Here is a 19,647-nt window from a genome sequence, read left to right on the forward strand (position 1 = left end):
CTCGTGGTCCTTCATGCAGCTGTAATGTAGGATATGCACTAGACATTCATCCATCAAGGTAGCACTTACCAATTAACCAGTAGAAAGTAACTCACTCAGGTAGACATTTTGTGCAAAACTGTGGACTCTTCGTGAACAAAAACATAAACAAGGTTCCATTTTGTATATGATGCTCAATTCACAGAAATTAAGCATCAACCGGAAGCACTTACAAATATAAACACATCAGGAGCCTCAGTTGAAGCTCCACTTCTGTAAGGAAGACCTCATCCTAACTTCTTGTGCTTAGCCAAGTCAAGGCAAATGTGTTTTCTCTACAACTCCACATTGAAAAACAATCTGAAATTTTATGAGAAATAAAAAGTATTCAGGATAGGGGCTAAGTCCCTGAGTCCGGTATTGGCTACCACAAATGGTATTTCATGTTGCAGCCAGCCAATCAGAAAGCGGTTCCCATGGCAGCCTCACTCCCACACGAGTGAGGTGGCCCAAGGGAAAAAGCCCCCTAGGCCAATCAGTCCGCTCTATGTATTTTACGTTGATTTTGTGGGACTCTCACAAGAGTCCCTCAAACCCAAACGTCCAGATATACAAATATTTTTTATATATTGGAGTGCATTCTCTTCTGTAGTGATTATACAAGATGGTTGAGTTCTTTCTTGTCGTTTCCTGGTCTGAGAGTAGAGTTCATGGTTCTCTCTTTAACTTACTGCTGAATATGCAAATGTGCAAAATGACCAGCAAGCTCTGCCCGTTTGGCCATGCCCCTTCCACGTTAGTAGTATGCAATGGTGTTACCGCCATTTTTCAGACTGATGGACAGGTCAACTTATCAAAGAGACTTGAGCACATTTCCCACCCATTTTGATGGTGTGTTCTTGATACAGAGCAATACGAGGACATCTCCACCGAAATAAAGCACTTACTCCATATAATTAAAAAGAAATACCCTTGCTTGGTGGAGATTCGACTCTTTGTCTGTTGTCTTCTCTATATGAGAATTCATTCTGTCACTGATTTGTTTATGAAGACGCTTGAGGAACAATATAATTTCCAAAATACACTTACACATAGAGACATTGCCTCGTGGTATGTTACGCAGCTTTAGTGTAGAGTATGCACTAGACATTCAGCCAATGAGGTAGCACTCACTAGTTGATCTGTAGAAATTACTCCAGATGGGTAGCCCTTTTATTTAAATGTTGGGGCACCAGGGGATGGGGTCCCCTGAACCTAATAAGGTTCAGGGAGGGGGGCTGCATGCCCCCTCCCCTTTTTAATTGGCCCTGGGGGATGGAGTCCCTTGGACCTGAGAAGGCTCAGGGAGTAGGACTGCATGCCCCCTCCCCTTTAGTTTTGGCCCCGGGATGGGGTCTCTGGGGCTCAAGAAAGCTTGGGGATTGGAGGCCCCTCCCATTTTTGATTGTATATGGCCCCAGGAGATGTGGTCCCCGGGGCCTACTAAGACTCAGGGAAGGGGACTGGGTGTCGTTGTCCCCCTGTGTAGCTTTACTTGGCCTCCAGGGTTTCAGTCCCTGGGATTTTTAAGACATGACCCCTCCCCTTTTGTTTGGAACTGGCACTGGTGGATGGGGCCCGGGCCAATTAAGGCTAAGGGAGAGGGCTGTACATCCCCTCCCTTAAATATATATGCGTTGGCCCCAGGGGATGGGTCCCCAGGCCTAAACGCCAAGTCTACCTTCTGCACATCAAAGGCTGTGGTGGTGTGTGGTTGGCAGCCTTCTGGGGGTTTGACCCAGGGCATGGAGGCAGGCTTAGCCCTTTGGCCAATCCCCCTCTGTGCACAGTCAAAGGCTGTGACCAGCATGGGGCCAGCTGCCTGTGGGAGTTGGAAGCAGGCCCTTGTTTCAAGACTAACCCCACACCGCACACAACCAAAGGCCACACACAGGGAGTTGGACACAAGCCATGCCAGGCCCTGCGACCAACCCCACATCACTTGAGATGAAAGGCTGTATTCAGCGCGGGGTTGGCTTCTAGAGGTAGGTTTTGTTTGGCTCTCGGGGGTTGGCCAAAGGCTGTGCAAGTTGGGCTGTTGGCTTTACGTATGGTAAAAATTAATTGTGAAAATGGTTAAAGTAATGTTATATTTAGGTAAATACGTCAGTGACAACTTTAACATTCTAAATTTACAAAACCACAGAAATTCCACAATCATAATTAGCAGAGCTAACTATAACTTATGCCCCGCCATGCACTGCTTATGTCCTCACATATTAAGTCCCTCATGACATGTTCTATGGCATCATTTATGACATCACTGATATCTCAAATAACATCATTATGCGGCGGGATTTGCTAAATTAGGGTGGCACAAACATTCAACTTCTATGACTGCTTAATAGTACTATTTAGTAATTTGAACACATGTTAATACTGGCTGGATAAAAGATTTGCCTTACAAGTGAGTACCAGTTTAATACCTGAACTCAGAAATTAGTAACTGAAAGTTAACCTTTGCAAAGTGTCTGCCAATGTGCAGCACCATATTTTGCTCTTTCTTAGTAACTTTTGATCCATTCAAGCTAGGAATGTTTTTTGTTGAAATCTGCCAAATATGGAGCAAATCCATAGTTGTAAGGAAAACGCCAAAGCTGCAAAAACACCTAATTGAAGTGGACCTCGCTATAGGCCATTTTGAGCAAAGTATTGCAATTAGCTGAAAGTCATGCCCATGCATTTGTTTCACTTGTAACGTTTATTTTCATGAGACAATTGCAAAAAGTGTCCACAGTGGTCTCCAGCACATGTGGTACACAGGTGAAAAGCTCCATAGAAAACCAGGGGCCATAGTTGTTGCACTAATGGAGTTGTAGCATAAAGGATGCACATATATAGAGAGAACTTTCGGGTGACCTTTCAGAAACTAGGAGGGACAGAGATTTCTATATTGCTGATTTTGCAGTCTCCACTGTGAAGAGTGCAGTGTAAACTCTGCTCCCATTCCACAGGGAACATGGGGGAGCTTGGGGAGTGGGCTTTGTTTGCAAGTAGCGGTAGAGAAGAGATCTTTAAATGGTGTTTAAAAGACAGAAGTGATACATCCATTTGATCAGACCAAGGTTGCACATGTAAAAAACTACACCAAATGCAGTTTATGTAGTATGTCAACATGTGTCTTTAATGTTGCTGTTTCCAAATTTTGACAAGCAGTAGCATTCTCTTCCTTATATTGAAGTAGCACGTGGCATTGTGATCCGCAATATACGCTTTGCCTATGAAGATAATGTTTGCTAAATCATTGCTAACGCTGACATTATGTGGCAGCAAGGCTGCCTGTAAAACCTTAGCAGGGGATGGGAGGATCTGGCTCATTTTCCCGTTCCATGCTCTCTGGGGTGCTCCGCGCGGCGGAGCGCTGCACATGGTTAGTCGCTTGCTGAGGTGAGGAACATGACTCACCATCCCAGTGATGCATCAGGCTTAAGTAATAAAATAAATTGAACTGGTGGAATCTGAGGCTGTACATATATTTTCTTAGCCACGGGATGCTCAGTCAGATAGGATTCAGATTTCTTTGGATATTGTATCTGTGTTCAGTCTTTGAAAGCTGATGAAACTGTCATGAAATATATCTCGCTGCTACAGTCCAAGTCTCCAAGCATAAATGCCTGAAGGAAGTATGATGCACAGGCAGGACAGCTATCCTTTGATGGTGGAGAGCTTTCTAGGGGTCATTGATTTTCTCCTGTGTCCTGTAGGGGGCGCTGTAATCAACTCTCACAGGCTTCCAGAAATATTAGCATTGTGGTATCAACTTGGCCACCATTGCTTTGCCGTGCTGTTGACTGTCATGGGTTACCGCAACTGTGAAACCCTTTGTCAGTCTGAGCCTTCACCTGGTAGGGCTTGGTTCCACCTGAAGCGGGCCCTCGGGACAGGTTTAGAACTTCACTACTTCTCTTCTATCTGCAGGATGTTCTACAACTCTCTCTTTCTATTGCATCATTTTGTTCTAAGGAATTCCAACCTGCCTGTCTGGATGTCACAAACAAAGAGCCTTGTCCTTATGCTGTGACTCATTACGAGCTATGGGAAAACCAGGCACAATTGTGGGTTTTTTAGGTCGTCCTAAGTTTGTTTTATGCAAATTGCAGTATGAGTGAACATATTGTTCCAGCTTAAGTTTTGCACTTGCAATTTCCTCAAGGTCAGACCTGGAGAAAATACTATGGGTAAAACTGTGCTGTATTGGTAATACAAAGCTACCAGTAGCAAAAACGTGTGTGTGTTTTATTCACCAATATTTGACTGTTGTTCCATCACAATGGAAGACTGTGCTCTCGAGTTGACGATAAAGTTTTCTATATCTACTACTAATCAGCCCATCCATTCAATCTAAGGCTCTGGTGCTGTCTATATCAGGCCTTCCTCTATACGGCAGGGGCCACTTTGACCACATCTGAAAGAACATCACTTTATTTGTGATATACAGTAGAATGGTCCATCAGATAATCATAAAATAATCCAAAACTCTAAAACCAGACTGGGCGATCCTGCATGCAAACCATGTTATGATATCAAGCTTTGTTCTGCCTGTTTTATTCAAATCTGCAACTATGTGACAGGCAGGTGCTCGTTTTTAGTCACTAAAGTCAATGAGTAGCTGTGGCGTCTCCCAGGGCTCGGCATCTCCTTAGGAACTCTACGTCTGAGCAACTTATGAATTCCTTTAAGTTAATTGTTCAACGCAATAAAGAGTACACATATTTGAATTTTGAGATCTGCATTGGCTACATAGTATTGTGCAATGGAGTCTCCAAAGTCATTAATCAATACAGTTTCATTGTTTGCAATTTCATTTTATGTGAATCCATCAAATTGGAACCCTTGGCGCTTGGTGCTTGTGGAGACCAAGGACTTTGCAGGATCTGGCCTCTGGTCGTGGACAATTCACCTACTCCAGTGCAATTAGCAGATCATTTGGGTCTTCTCTTGAGTGCTGAGCTGTACAATGCTCGCCAGGTTGCTTGTGTTGTTAAATGCAATTTCTATCACCTCCGATTTGTTTCTCCACCACATGCATGCACTGGTTTGTATACAAATTGTACAAACGTAGCTGGGTAACAATTTTAAAATGATTCTTGACTGAGACAAAACTACAGTATAGATGAGGATGGTTGGTGGAGCTGGGTTGCCTCTTTGATTCTGGACAGGGGCCCTGAGAAGCCCAGGTCTTTATCTACAGTATCTCTTGAGCTTTGACTCAAAACCTCCTTCAGCGCTTGAGTTATGTAAATATACTTAAGCCAGAACTCTACACCTTAGATGATTTAATCACCTTACTCCAGTACTGAGCCGTTTGCATTGCATCCTGGTCAGTGCCAGCTTTAGCACTAGTGGCGCCCTGTGCAACAATGTTTGTTGGCGCACCCAAATGACCCCCTCGGCCATGGATTCCCTCACTAGCACCAAATGACAGTGCCCCTCAAGTCTCCATAACCAGTCTAAGACTCATTTAGTTTTATACTGCCACTCATATCAATTTAAGATGCTAGAACACTTTACATCACACACGCATTGCACAGAGACAATCAATGATCGGTGTGTAAATCAATATATAGGAAATGTTACATAAGAGGCTCTGGAGGCTCTAGACCATCTCGGCCAGAACACCCAACACACAACTACCCGCACCAATAGTTGAGCAGTGTCTGAACGCTACATGAGGACGCGACACTGTGTAATGACTCTGAGTGAACCCAGAGCCTTAAAACTTAAGGTAAGAGACGTAGCAACTTCATGTTACTTTGTCTCTGCATGTAATAGAATTTAGGATGCTCTGAAACTGCATATTATGGAACCATATTGAACCACAACGTGAACTGAAAATATAGGGGTATAAATTAAATTGCAAAAATCTGAACTGTGTAAAGTAACTAGTTAATTGTTTGTTTGCATAATGAGGGATATATAAATGACTGTAGTAACGAATTAATAGTGGGACAGAACATTTAAGCTTAGGTATGCACTGTATAATTTTGAATTGTCAAGTTTTTTGTATGGTAATTGTGTGTCTCTTTATAGAGAAACAGTCCTGAAGAAGGTGCTTATTATCAACACCGAAATGATGCGTCGACATTTGTTCTCTTGAACAATTTTTAAACATGAATGTGTAAACTTTAAAAAATATATATTTTCTTGATGAATATTATGAAGTACTGATTTTTATGTATGTATGTATGTAATTGTCATTGTGTACGAATATAACTGCATGAAGCAGAATAAACATATATATGTTTTATATTTTTTAACTACAATCTTGCGAAGACGTCTTTGTTCACTTGCACACCTTGTGTTCTGTTAAATTGTGTTTATAAATTGCCAACATAATTGATTTAGGTACTCGACTGTTACTTTACCTACATATGAGTAAGTTCACGGTATCTGTGGTTGTTAGGTTGACCCAAAGAATAGGGTTGTTCTCAACTCCGTCCTTGGATGCATAGATTCTTCTGGACTAGATCAGCTGTCCACTAAATATATGCCATAGGGACACTCTAGATTTTTTTCAGCATCAGGAGGGTGCCGACCAACTCTCTGGAGTGGCATAGCTGCTCTCCCCAGCGATTGGAGCAGCTTCCAGCTCTCAGTGATGCTGTAAGTCAAGTTCTCCCTGGAAGGGGGAATTCAGTCCTTCGCCTCCCCACTGGAGTCCTGCACAGGCACAACATTCTCCTTGGCGTTCTCCTGGTCCACAGGGCTTACTCAGGTCTGATCTTTCAATGTGACTGGATCCAACAGGCCCATTTCAGTCCTGGACAATGGTCCTATGTCTTTGATGATTTGGTCTGGCACCACACAGGGTTGCTGCGGTACTTTCTGGACACAGCGTAGACTCCTCAGGTATGATTACCCACACCATGGTGGCCTCTCCTGGTATACAGGGCTGCCATTCAGGCATTCACAAGTCCTGGGACGCTGGTCACACAACAATTTCACTGTTGGGCCCCTCTGGTATATGGTGTCACTGCAACTAGGCATATAGGCTGAATGCCCTCCACACATCACTCGATACTTGGCTCTGTCAATAGTGGCCTTCTCCTGGCATATAGGGGTCACCAAAAACAGTCTTATAAATGAGTTATAGTCTGATTGATGCACAGCTAATCCTCAAACCCCGCACAGGGAGTCCTCGTGGTAGAGCTCGCCACTGGCCCTCACTCTTTCTAATGCTCTCCTCTTCCTGACTGGTTTTGGCAAGCTGGTAGGCACTTGTGCCCCAGGCTCCAGGGAAGGTGGTCTTTGTTTCCCTGGGTGATGTCCTCTCACCCAGCAGGGAGACTACTAACAGACCAAGGCCCCAGACATTGACACAGGCAGAAGTCTTGCAGAGCTTCCCCTTCTCACACAGCCCATCTGGGTGCTTGGCAGATGAAAATGTTTGGGGGACTTAACCACCCCTTCTTATAGTCCTTTTATAGACACCAATTGTAATTTAGTTTTATTTTGGGATTCTTCTTCTTTAGAAGAGGGTGCTTCACCTTCTCATATTCCTTCATGAAAGTGGTCTGCCACAACAGGCACGAATCTGAAGCTGATTGTCCACAACAAAATTCTTGGGAGTGGCCAGAGAATCAAAGAGCAGTCTTTTTAAATGTAAAAGGAGTCTCTTCCTTTTCCCTCCACTGTGTCCTCACCCAGCTCACAGGAATGCAGCAATACACAAATCTATCTGGGTGAATTCCTCTCCTCCTCATGTCTTTATCAGGCAGGCTTGGACTTCCCAAACTGGAACCCAGGGTCCTCCATACAATGTATCATTGCAGGCACACTCTTTCAGTGTAATTTCAAAGCACACTTTGGGTTCAGCACTGCTACCTCTCTGCATTACACCCTTACATGTGCACATTTATTCACTACACACATTCACTCTGCATGCACTATTCAGCACTGAAGAGTTTCCAGTCTTTGACTAGCATGTGCTCTTTACAAACACACACACTTCCAGCACACACACTCACTATGTGCACTTTACACAATTTTTCACCTTTCATACAGTACTCCGCATTATCACAAATGCACTCAGCACAGCACTTTATATCTCATGTAATGTATTCCTCTCAGCATACATTCACACAATACTTGTACTAACCATACATTCATTGCACAGTACTGCTCCATCCTTATACTGTACCCTTCCCTGGCACACGTACAACTAATGCAGAGTCACTACTCCTGTCAGCACTCCACAACTTGTCTAAGGGTAGCACTAGGGATCCAGATAACAGTACATTTGGCCACTCAGGGAAGGGTACATGTTTTTACCATGCAAAGGGCTTTTACATCCCAACATACCTCTAGAGTGTAATGTTTTTTGTTTTTTTGGTCATGGCCATTGACATCCATGCTTGTGCAATACTATCTCAATTACTGTTGAGCATCTCCAAAATTAATCAGACATTGTTCATATACCTAAGGGACACTGGCTATCCCAATTATGAATGCAATATGTTCCAAAAAGTATTATGTTTCAAAATGTTTTAAGACACTTTTTTCTCTTATGCTTGAATAACTAGATGGCCTTGGAGGAAGGTACCTCCATATATACATCTATATTGCTTGGAATTGATTATTCAGCTCACAAATATCGCTTTAAATCAAAAGTCAATTATCTAAAATACCCATTGATGTATCTTGGGACAGGAATCAAATGGTGGCAACTTGGCCAGGTAAATACCAAGGGGCGATTATGATAGAGGATTTTCCGCCTCCTCCGGGCCGGCGGAAGCCACCGCCGGCCCGGAGGAGGCGGAAAATCCTCTGCGGAGTCACCAAAGACCCACCGCCGCATTACGATGGCTGGTGGGTCTTGGATTCTGTCCGCTGCTTTTCCGCCGCGGTCGGATTACAACCGCGGCGGAAAAGCTCTCCTTTGGCTGGCAGTGTCTATCAGACACCGCCAGCCAAATTAGGAAGCATTAGTAAACATGCTTTTCTGCGGCGGTTTTTCCGCCGTGGAAAAGCATGTGTACTTTTGCTTTTGGGGGCCCGTTGCGGGCCCCCAGGGCGTAGGCGGGTGGGGGGTGCACATGGGGGGTACCTATGGTACCCCCCAGCATTTACATGCACAAAGCGGCAGGCACCGCGCGGTGCCTGCCGCTTTGTGCATGTAAATGTTACACATGCACTTTTAACATTGCGGCGGGTGCTGCTTGAAGCAGCACCCGCCGCAATGTTAAATATCCAGGATGTGACCGCCGGGGTGGCGGTCAAATCCTGATTTGCACGGAGGGACCTCCGCAGTCCATGCGGACGGTCCCTCCACCTCTGGGATGGCGGACGGACGCAAGTCCGTCCGCCATCCTAATCGGCCCCCAAATGTATTCGCATTTTTGTCCTCTGTGTATATGGTGCTTAACCACTAATAAACACTCTGATGTTAAATTCTGTTAAGGCCATCTTGGGGGTTTTGACTGTTAATGCCCCACTGCACGTGTGAACTAAAGTGACTTGTTCCTTAATCTCATCCAACGCAGAATACTCCTGTCTGCTTCATTTCACTGTTTCATGTTCTGTCTGCACTTTGATTTATAACAAACAAAAGGAGCTCAAGGGGGAAAGGCACTAAGAAGGAGGAGGCAGCCCCCACTCAATCAGTGTTCAACAATAAATATCTCCTCCAACAAACACCAACATGTCAGAAAGACCTGGGGCCGAGTTACACAAACGGTCATACTCTAACTCAAGACGTGTATACTTAACACTAGTCTACAGGTCGTGGTGTGTATACTACAAAGTTAACTACGGTCTTATCTAATTCCCACTAGTGAAAAAAGAGTGAAAAAAGTGTGAAAACAAAGAGAAAGCGTCTCATGGTAGTAACACCCGAGGGGGTTCCTGGCATGAAATTGCCAGTTTACCCACTTCTCATCATTGGTCGCTTTCGCTTCGTCGTAACAAAACAAACAGAGAAAAACACCCAAATAATTATGAAAGTGGAATACCAACTTATACAAAGTGCCGTGTATATAAACAATCTAATTAACCACTCATCTATATCAAAGATAACAAAAATGAGTGTGTGCACCTAAAACCCCTGCAATGGCCAGAATGCGAAAAAATGGCCACCGCTGTTAAAATGTGGAACCACTTGCTGGCTGTGATAACTTTATTCTGCTGCTGCAAGTAGTCCAGATTAAAAATGGTTCAAATTATACCATGCTTGAATGATGCCGACATGTTTCATTGCGATTACTTCAGCAAATTCGTCAGGGCAAAATCGGGGTTTTGAATTCAGGGTTTGTTTTTCTCAATTCAGACGACCTGTAGTAAGATTAAAAAACCACACACATACAACACAGCGAAAAGATAGTGTGAATCATCAGTATGTAACTGCCAGAATTTCAACCTGTATACACACACCGGCCCAAGTGAGGAGCACATATATAGTGTTTTACCTGATGGCTGCCCAATTGCTGCATACCAGCAACCATCAGTAGTTTAAGAGCAGCGTGTCACAAGATCACGCGCTCACAGGCGGTGCAATTTGAATAAGTGCGACCTGCGGACATAAAAAACGGACATCAGTGCAATCAGGGCGCTGGTCTCATTATCTAAATAGATGCCCTTACTTATGTCGAATAATGTCCATCCTAGAGTCCCGGGATGGTATGGCCGTGTGCATTACCTTGCCTTACTGACGGTAATACAAACATACACAGCGCTGCTCAGAGCTGCCTGAGAGCGTAAAGAAAAACTCAAACTCCCCACATTTACAAAACTCGACAACCCAACGGAACAGGCTCTGTAGTCTGAGGCGTTACACCCCGCTCCCGCTGGAAGCCTAAAAATGAGGACCCCTTCTTAGACGCCCTACCCACTGGCTGCCTTACCGCTACCGGCTGTGCTCGGTCCAAAATGCACTTTAATTTAGCCAAATGTAATTGGTTAATAGCTTTACCTAAGCTACTCTCAGAGTTGCACACATGGTGCTAATATAACAATAACGATAGTTATCCTCTTCCAAAGTGTTGGCTTCAGTGGAGTTCCAAACCCTGCAATGTTCTAATAAATATTATTAAATGCTTATATTCCTATTAACCAAGCAATTAGAGTTATTATTTAAGTGAAACAACTTTAAGCAATAATATTTATTCTATTACACTGCTTGCTGCTTTTGGTGCTAAACTAATGTAACCAATGCAATGTATAATACATCTGGAAAGTGTAAAATGTTGATTTTTCTTCGCAATCATAGCTGTTCAGGCTTTATGCTGCTTCAAAAATGTACATAGAATATAAATATCATTAGCATCAATATTCTTTTGGAAGAGATGATACCATTGAACTAAAAACACAAAACAACAAATTATTTCTGTATGCAAACTTGCTTTAAGCCAGTCAGACTCTTATTAGTTTTGATTGGTATCACAAAGTAGATTTTAAGATGTATGTATTGAATATTTGTTAATAAGAATAGAATGTGTTTTTTCAATGTAGTCAAATGAGAAACCACCAAAAGCCCAGAATGTTCAACTTTTATTTAAATATTTAGAGTAATCAATGGTCTGTGTGTAGAGTCAAATACTGAAAATAGATAGTTAAACACTACACACATATTTTATGTGTTTTTGGTCAACCAAGTTGTTGTTGCAGGTATTCTGCTTGGAAACAAAATTATTCCTGGGATAACAGATCGTCAGTAGGTAGGGACTGAGTCGCCATACCACATCAGTAAAATGTTGGCCAAGTCATGACTAGCTCATTGTGCTGTACCTGCCCTCCTAACCTTCCCAGAGTAACAGGTAAGTTGGCACCCCAGAACATAACATTCTAGTCCCCTCAGGGAACCGTGGTAATGGATCATCACCTTTCGTTCTATAACTTAGGCTTGTCCATATTAAACAAATGAAAGACATAGTGAAAGTTTACAGTATTTATTGAAACTAATGTGCCCCATCACGTAGCAACTGGGCTGCAATTAGATAGCATATGCAACTGAGCAGAGTAATTAGCATTACTAATAAACTGTGTACAATGAAACTCCCTTTCCTGGTAAATTATATATTTGCCTATGTCGACCCTCACTACATGAGCACAGGGTTATATCAAAAATCTCTGGGATTTGAACTGGGCCCAATACCTGGTATTTGCCATTAGCTGGTCTGCATCTCAGATTGTGCAGAGCTGTTACACTCGTCCCAGGACCTTTCCTCTGCTAGAAATCCTTCTCTCTGTTTTCAAAGCAGCGAGTCTTGGCTTATATGATAACAAATGCCATGCTAGAAAACATCAGTTGGGTCTCTAAGTTATGTCTATGTGTAAGACTGTATTAGTGACTGACCACAGAGAAAAACAGGGCACGATGTTGTTCGACCTTGTATGAAATGTCCAGACGGAATCCCAGGAACAGGTGCTGAATACCAAAAACATGTGCAGCCTATTTCTAAAATAATAGTGTGGCACAAAAACAAACATGTTACTTCATAATGTTTGCAAAACAAAAGCAGCCTACAACCTACAGTGAGGCTAACTTAGAAGAGGTCCACTGTGGGTCCCATATGAAACTCACTACAATGTTTTGCGCACCTCGTTTAATATTTTTATTCAGACTTTTTATTAAATTCCAAATTGGCAAGTTATATGTGTTGCAGCATGGAGATCAATATTCACAGAGACTTTAACTTTTGAGCCAATTTTAAGTAGTGTTGTATCTTATGTATTGCTTTGCTTTATAATACCACCAAGTGTTCAGTATTTTTTCATTCCCATTCACGTGAGCTCATTTGGGTTTACTATGCGAATTTACTAATTGTAGTTTTTAGAACAGTAATTGAAATATTAATTGTGAGAGTATTCACAAACAATATAAACTTGCAGTGTGTTAATTGTGATAATGTTAAGCCATCTAATTAAGCATTACATTCAACATCTTAGTAGATTCAAATCTTGTAAAGATGAATGCAACTTGTATGTCAGATTTTAACAAATGTGAAAATATATTGTCAACAAATATTAAAGCTGTTGTTTACAAAAATATGGATCAAATGTAAGCTAATTAATTGTGAATTCTCATGAATGGATAAAGGAAAACAATATCCCACTGTCTAGCAGTATCGGAAACTTATTCACCCAGTTCAGTTACCAATCTTACCCTGGGTCAAATTTCAGGTACATGAACTATTGCATCGTCTTTAATTTTGCAGAATTGGAAATCAATTCAGATTCCGACTTTTGAAGATTAACATAAAAAAGGACAAATATGCTGCTTGAATCACTTTATGCTAATAGAACTAAAAATCTGAAGATATGTCACCAATGTTGGGATTTACTTTGAATTAATTAAATGCTGTATATTGTCTATTGAATTGTTGAAATCATGTAGGGCATAGTATTTTTTGTTGTGGACCATTAAATGAAGGTATTGTCTTTTTCATATTCTATTGCGTGTATTGATTTTGAGTATGATTGACTTTTCTACACTAATAAAAATATTGCCAAAAATTGCAAATATTAATCCCTTTAAATAAGATCCAAATGCACGTAGGAAACCAACCGATTCCAACCCGTACATATTGTTCAATCTACAGTAGTTACTGCTTTTGGTACCTCGGTACCGATAGTGTGTCTATATCATCTATCTCATTGGTGTCCCTGGGCATATATATATAAGTATGTACATGTGCAGGTACAAGGTATTATTGATATTCCTATGATAACTTTTGTCAACTGCCATAAGTTATATGGAGTCCTCTCATGCTTTGCCCTGTAGTTGCAGTTGTAGCTGATGTTCAAAACGTAATCAACCAGTTTCAAAATAGGAAAGATGGTGGTTCCAATTACTGCAAAAGTAATTGGATCAGTCATCTTTTCCATTTTAAAGCTGGCCGATTATCTTTTGAACAGCAGCTAAAATAACTTCTCCCTGCTGATTTATACAGGGTTGCTGGACTCTGCTTCAAAGTCATGGAGACCCCTGTACATGTAAGTGATCAGAAATATCATTTACCACAATATCATGTTTCTATACTTATATTGGCTAGTACAAAAATGTTGTGATTATATATATATATACCCCCGGTCGCCGTTCGCCACATGATACATGCCATCACCACTTAGGTATACCCTCCTAGTGTTTTATCTACACCAGCCAGAGAACATGTTCATGCACAACACATCAAACAGAAGATGCTATCAATTTACACTACTTTGTAGGCAGACGGTGAGGCACATCAAATGAATATGGTGGGAAATTATTTTTTAAATCTCTTTAATAACACTCGTTTTAAAGGGTTTATTTTACTTTGGTTTACAATTGTGATTATGCAACAAATTGTGATTTGTTTTACGTTTATTTTAAACGACATATAATTTACTCCAAATGTAATTTTTTTAATAACTAGAAGAAATACTACATGTACTCACCATGATCATGCATTTTCTAAGCTGTATGTATCTTTTCCATTGCGGTGGTCGTCAAGTCGGTTTCCATGACAATCAGATGTTGGTTTACACCTTGTTTCTAATTTATACCGCACTGTAGTGAATAACGATGTTGTGAGCAAGGCAGACACATCCGCCGAAACGCGTCGTCCATCACGAAGGAATAAACACTTATCCTTGCAATAATACCCACGGAGTCAGCACCTGTGTTATTTATTGGTTTCAACAGGATTGGCATCAATATATCGGGGACAAGCCGGAGCCTCATACACTGACCCTCCTCGTTCAGGAGCACTCTGCTGCCGGATAGCATTTGGACACATCTTTGGATTGCCAAGGAAAACAGAGAGCCCCCCGGAGACACGGGACAACGAACACGGGAAGATCAACACAGACGTGAGTATCCTGACACTCGTGAGTCTCGGAGGACATCCGAGTACCAGGTAAGCTCACTAGTGTGGTCTGAAAGTGTGTCTGAGTCCGCCGAGGTGGCTGTTGGGAGAGGTAGTCCTATAGCTTGCGAAAGCTACGGTCAGTGAGTATCAAGGACAACTTACATTCCGCAGTGATGGCGGAGGAGTGGGTCAGGGAGAGAGAGGAAGCTGCATTGGACATATTCAGCGATAAAGACACTGGCACTAGCCCCCAAGTGGCAAGAGGTGAAACGCAGTCAACAGCGCCAGGCAGTGAATTGAAAAAACTACTGAGCGAGTACGAGAAACTTCGCCGTCAAGAGGTAGCAAAGTGGTGGGAGTGTACATCGCTCAAAAGGTACTTGGAAGTTGGCCGTGTCCCCAGAGGGCTAAGAGTACTTGTAGCCTCGACATATGAAAACCCCGACCCGGCCCTTGCTACAGGATTGGGCCGATAACAGTGCCCAATCGTCGAACAACATGTTGCAAATCCTTATCAAATATGCCATATCGGACAGGGAGAAAATACTAATAAGACTCAATGAAATAACCAAAGAACTCGAAAGCTTGCCCAACCAAGACGAAATCACAAAAGGACTCAGTGACATCAAAAGCAGGATTGCCAAAGTTGAAGAAACCATCAAAGAGCGCAAAGCAGGAAAATTCCAACGGGACAGGAAAGATTACCTTTCATGGAGCATATACACGTTTGCACGGAAATTCGATAACATCCACCGACAGCAGTTATCAGTAACTGCAATAAACCAACAAACAGCGTAAATGCCAAGTGAATCAGAACTGAGTGGGTCTGACACAGAGGGAACGAATGTAACACACCAAATCCCGACACCAATGCAAGAGTTTGCTTTTTACAGTTCGAACGCATGATGAGTCTTCGACCGCGACAACAAAAACAAAATCAACCGCCACCAAACACGGCCAATGCAGAAACAGGAGGAGGAAAAACAGGAGATGGGGCAGTCGGAGCACAAAACAAAGGAAAGCCAGCATACAGACGCAACAGACGGAGATGAGGAACAGCACGGAATCAGGAAACACAGTCTTCAACCTGACCAACATGGCACTTACAACCCAAGAAGATAAGACATTGGCATTAGGTCTATCCTTTTGCAGTGATACCAACTTTAACTATACATAGACACGAATAGACCTTTACAAATTTGTGCGGGGATTAAAATTACGCAAGCATTTTTTCAACAACAAACAAAAAACATAAGACCAACAATGTGATGATGAGACAAGGATTACAACTAACGCCCTAAACATAGCGTATATGTCATTTATAAGGGAAATGGCGGAATTGGACAATGATGGAGATGATGCGAGTTTTAACACTGAGCAAGCAGCAGCGCACGCAGGAATTAACTTGTTCTTGAATACTCCAACGCCCTTTAAACCAAAATCAGTCTTCAATCCAATCGTGCCTAAAGACAATATAGACATTTTTGCAGACAAGGTAATCAAAGATCTAAAGGAACTAGCCACCTCGAGCAGCGAAGGCTTCATTAAATCAAAGCATAACCAAAGGATGGAATATGCAGCTGTCATGAAGAAAATCAAAGATCAAACGGACGTAGTGGTGAGGTGGTCGGATAAGGGGGGCATTGTAGTCCTATGGCCACTGGACATGTACCACAAGGAGACAATGACTCAACTACAGGACAGGCAATGTTATGTCCGTCTCAGCACAACAAACATTATCAGTATACTGGAAAGATTCCACAGATGCCTCTATGACTAGCGGACAGAAGGGCTACTGTCCAAAAATGAGTTTGACTTTTTGAAGAACAATTACCCAGTCACCCCACAACTGTACCTAATCCCGAAAGTACACAAAAACCCAATATGTCCCCCTGGTAGGCCTATTATATCAGCCACAGGTGGACTTTTTGAAAATACCAGCAAGTATATTGATTTTTTTCTGCAGCCTCTTGTTACAGCTTTACCTGCCTATATAAGAGACACTGGGGATTTCCTTGCTAAGATCTATGATTGTGCCTGGTGTAATGATTATGTTTTCAAGACTCTAGAAGTGCAAAGCTTATACACCAGTATAAGGCATTTTGATGGCCTTAATGCATTGAAGCACTTTCTCAGCACCCGTGAAATAGGCTTGTACCAACACACCAATGTGCTACTTCTGATGACCGAGTGGTGTCTAGACAATACCATATTCACTTTTGACAGATTGTTGTACAAACAAATACAAGGCACAGCCATGGGTACTTGCTTCGCCCCCAGCTATGCGAATTTGCATATGGGCTGGTGGGAGGAGCAAGTACTCATGTAGACACACCGCACCAAAATGTCTGAAAATGTAATCCTCTACTACCGGTACATAGACGACATTTTCGTCTTATGGAAAGGGACAGAGCAGAGTGCACTAGAGTTTGCCCAAGCCCTAAATGACAACACCCTGAACCTACAATTCACTTGTACCACTAGCCTAACATCTATTGTATTCCTAGACCTCGAACTCTACATCTGCAATGTGAAAGTCCAAACACAGACATACAGAAAACCAAAATCTGGCAATGCAATTTTACACGCAGAGAGTTTCCACCCTAAAAGCCTCATAGCAAGCATACCATATGCGGAATGCTTGAGGATGAAGCACAATTGCAGCACCCAGGAAGGTTACACCAAATCAAAAACAAACCTTTTCCGTAGACTGAGTGACAGAGGCTACCAGAAACATATCTTAGATAATGCAGAGAAAAAGTGCTTATCTAAAAGCAGTGAAGATCTAATTCAAACAAACAAAACCTCACAATCCAAAACAGAAGTATGCAATGATGGAACACCTAGAAGGATTACAGGCTATATCACATATCATTGCAACTTGCATAAAATCTTGTACAAACATTGGCCGGTAGTGCGAACTGACCCGACCATAGGAGCATCTTGTGCCAAACTTCCTAAATTGACATTTAGAAGGGCCAAGTCCATGAGGCAGGAACTGGTCAGTACTGTACCATCACTGACCAAAGGGCCTAATTGCCTCAAATCACCCAGAGGGTTCTACAAATGCAGTAAATGCAAGGCCTGTCGGCACGGCACCAATACCAAGACCGTATCCGTAGCCCTCAGAAAAACACCACTTGAGATCAGGGAACATTTTACATGTAAAACTGATTTCACAGTATATGTTCTGCAAATGTAACAAAAGGTATGTTGGGAATACAATTCACCCAGCCCACGTGAGGATCCTCCAACACTTGCGGGCAATAGCCAACGATGATCCCTCATATCCTGTAGCCAGACATATCAACACACAACATGAGGGGAAAACAGAGAACCTGACATACAAGAACCCCAGAGGAGGCAATAGACAGCTAGCCCTTAGGAGATTGGAGTCCAGATATAGCATTCTCTTGGACAGCAAAGCACCGAACGGCCTAAATGCGGATGAGACACTAAGCGTCCACCTGTAATACACATCGCTGTATTGACTCCAAGGCAGCGACCTCCCGATCCCTGACACACTCTCTCCAGAATATCAATCTCACTTGTTTATATATATATATTTTTTAAACACATCCCCCCCTCCTTCACCAATCACCAACACATTCCAACAAATTTTTAAATTGGAAGATATGGACACTCTTACATATTAGAGTACCGCCTGTTACAGACCACAACTTATGAACACATGTGCACACATGTTTAGGCTTCGGTTAGGCACGGTAGACCCGCGCACGACTGTGTGCTCCATTGCCCACTTGGGCTGCACACCCGGTCGCAGTTCGCCACATGATACTTACCATCACCACTTAGGTATACCCTCCTAGTGTTTTATCTACACCAGCCAGAGAACATGTTCATGCACAACACATCAAACAGAAGATGCTATCAATTTACACTACTTCGTAGGCAGAAGGTGAGGCACATCAAATTAATATGGTGGGAAATTCTTTTTATAAATCTCTTTAATAACACTCGTTTTAAAGGGTTTATTTTACTTTGGTTTACAATTCTGATTATACAACAAATTGTGATTTGTTTTACATGTTTATTTTAAACGACATATAATTTACTCCAAATGTAATTTTTTAAATAACTAGAAGAAATACTACATGTACTCACCATGATCATGCATTTTCTAAGCTGTATGTATCTTTTCCATTGCTGTGGTTGTCAAGTCGGTTTCCATGACAATCAGATTTTGGTGTACACCTTGTTTCTAATTCATACCGCACTGTAGTGAATAACGATGTTGTGAGCAAGGCGGACACGTCCGCCGAAACGCGTCGTCCATCACGAAGGAATAAACACTTATTCTTGCAATATTACCCATGGAGTCAGCGCCTGTGTTATTTATTGGTTCCAACAGGATTGGCATCAATATATATATATAACCCTCAGAGAGGGGGGGGGGGGGGATCGCACTCTACAGTTGCGAAAACTGGAGTCTAGAATGATACTGGGTATGGGGACGGAACACCCATATGGACATAATCTGGATGCCGAACTGTTTGTACACCTTTAAAAACCAAAAACAGTGAGAACTGAATGGATTGTTGAGAGTTATAATTCAAAACCACTCAATGTATATAGCTGTAAATAGGCGTTAAACTTTAAAAAGATATATTGTAGTGGCCAGAAGATATGGAATATACATAACTACATCTCATGAATTGCACTATAACCAATTACAAGTGATGAAGTGGACTGACATATAGACTTCCGGCAGCAAAATGTAGTGATATATCTGAGTACTTTACAATAGAAACTATGTAGATAACGAAATTGGCAGCCAGAAACTGCAAGGCAGTGCTGTACTGTACATTGGGATAGAATTATCACA

The sequence above is a fragment of the Lissotriton helveticus genome, chromosome 12, assembly GCF_964261635.1.
Source record: "Lissotriton helveticus chromosome 12, aLisHel1.1, whole genome shotgun sequence".
Classification (NCBI taxonomy): Eukaryota; Metazoa; Chordata; class Amphibia; order Caudata; family Salamandridae; genus Lissotriton; species Lissotriton helveticus.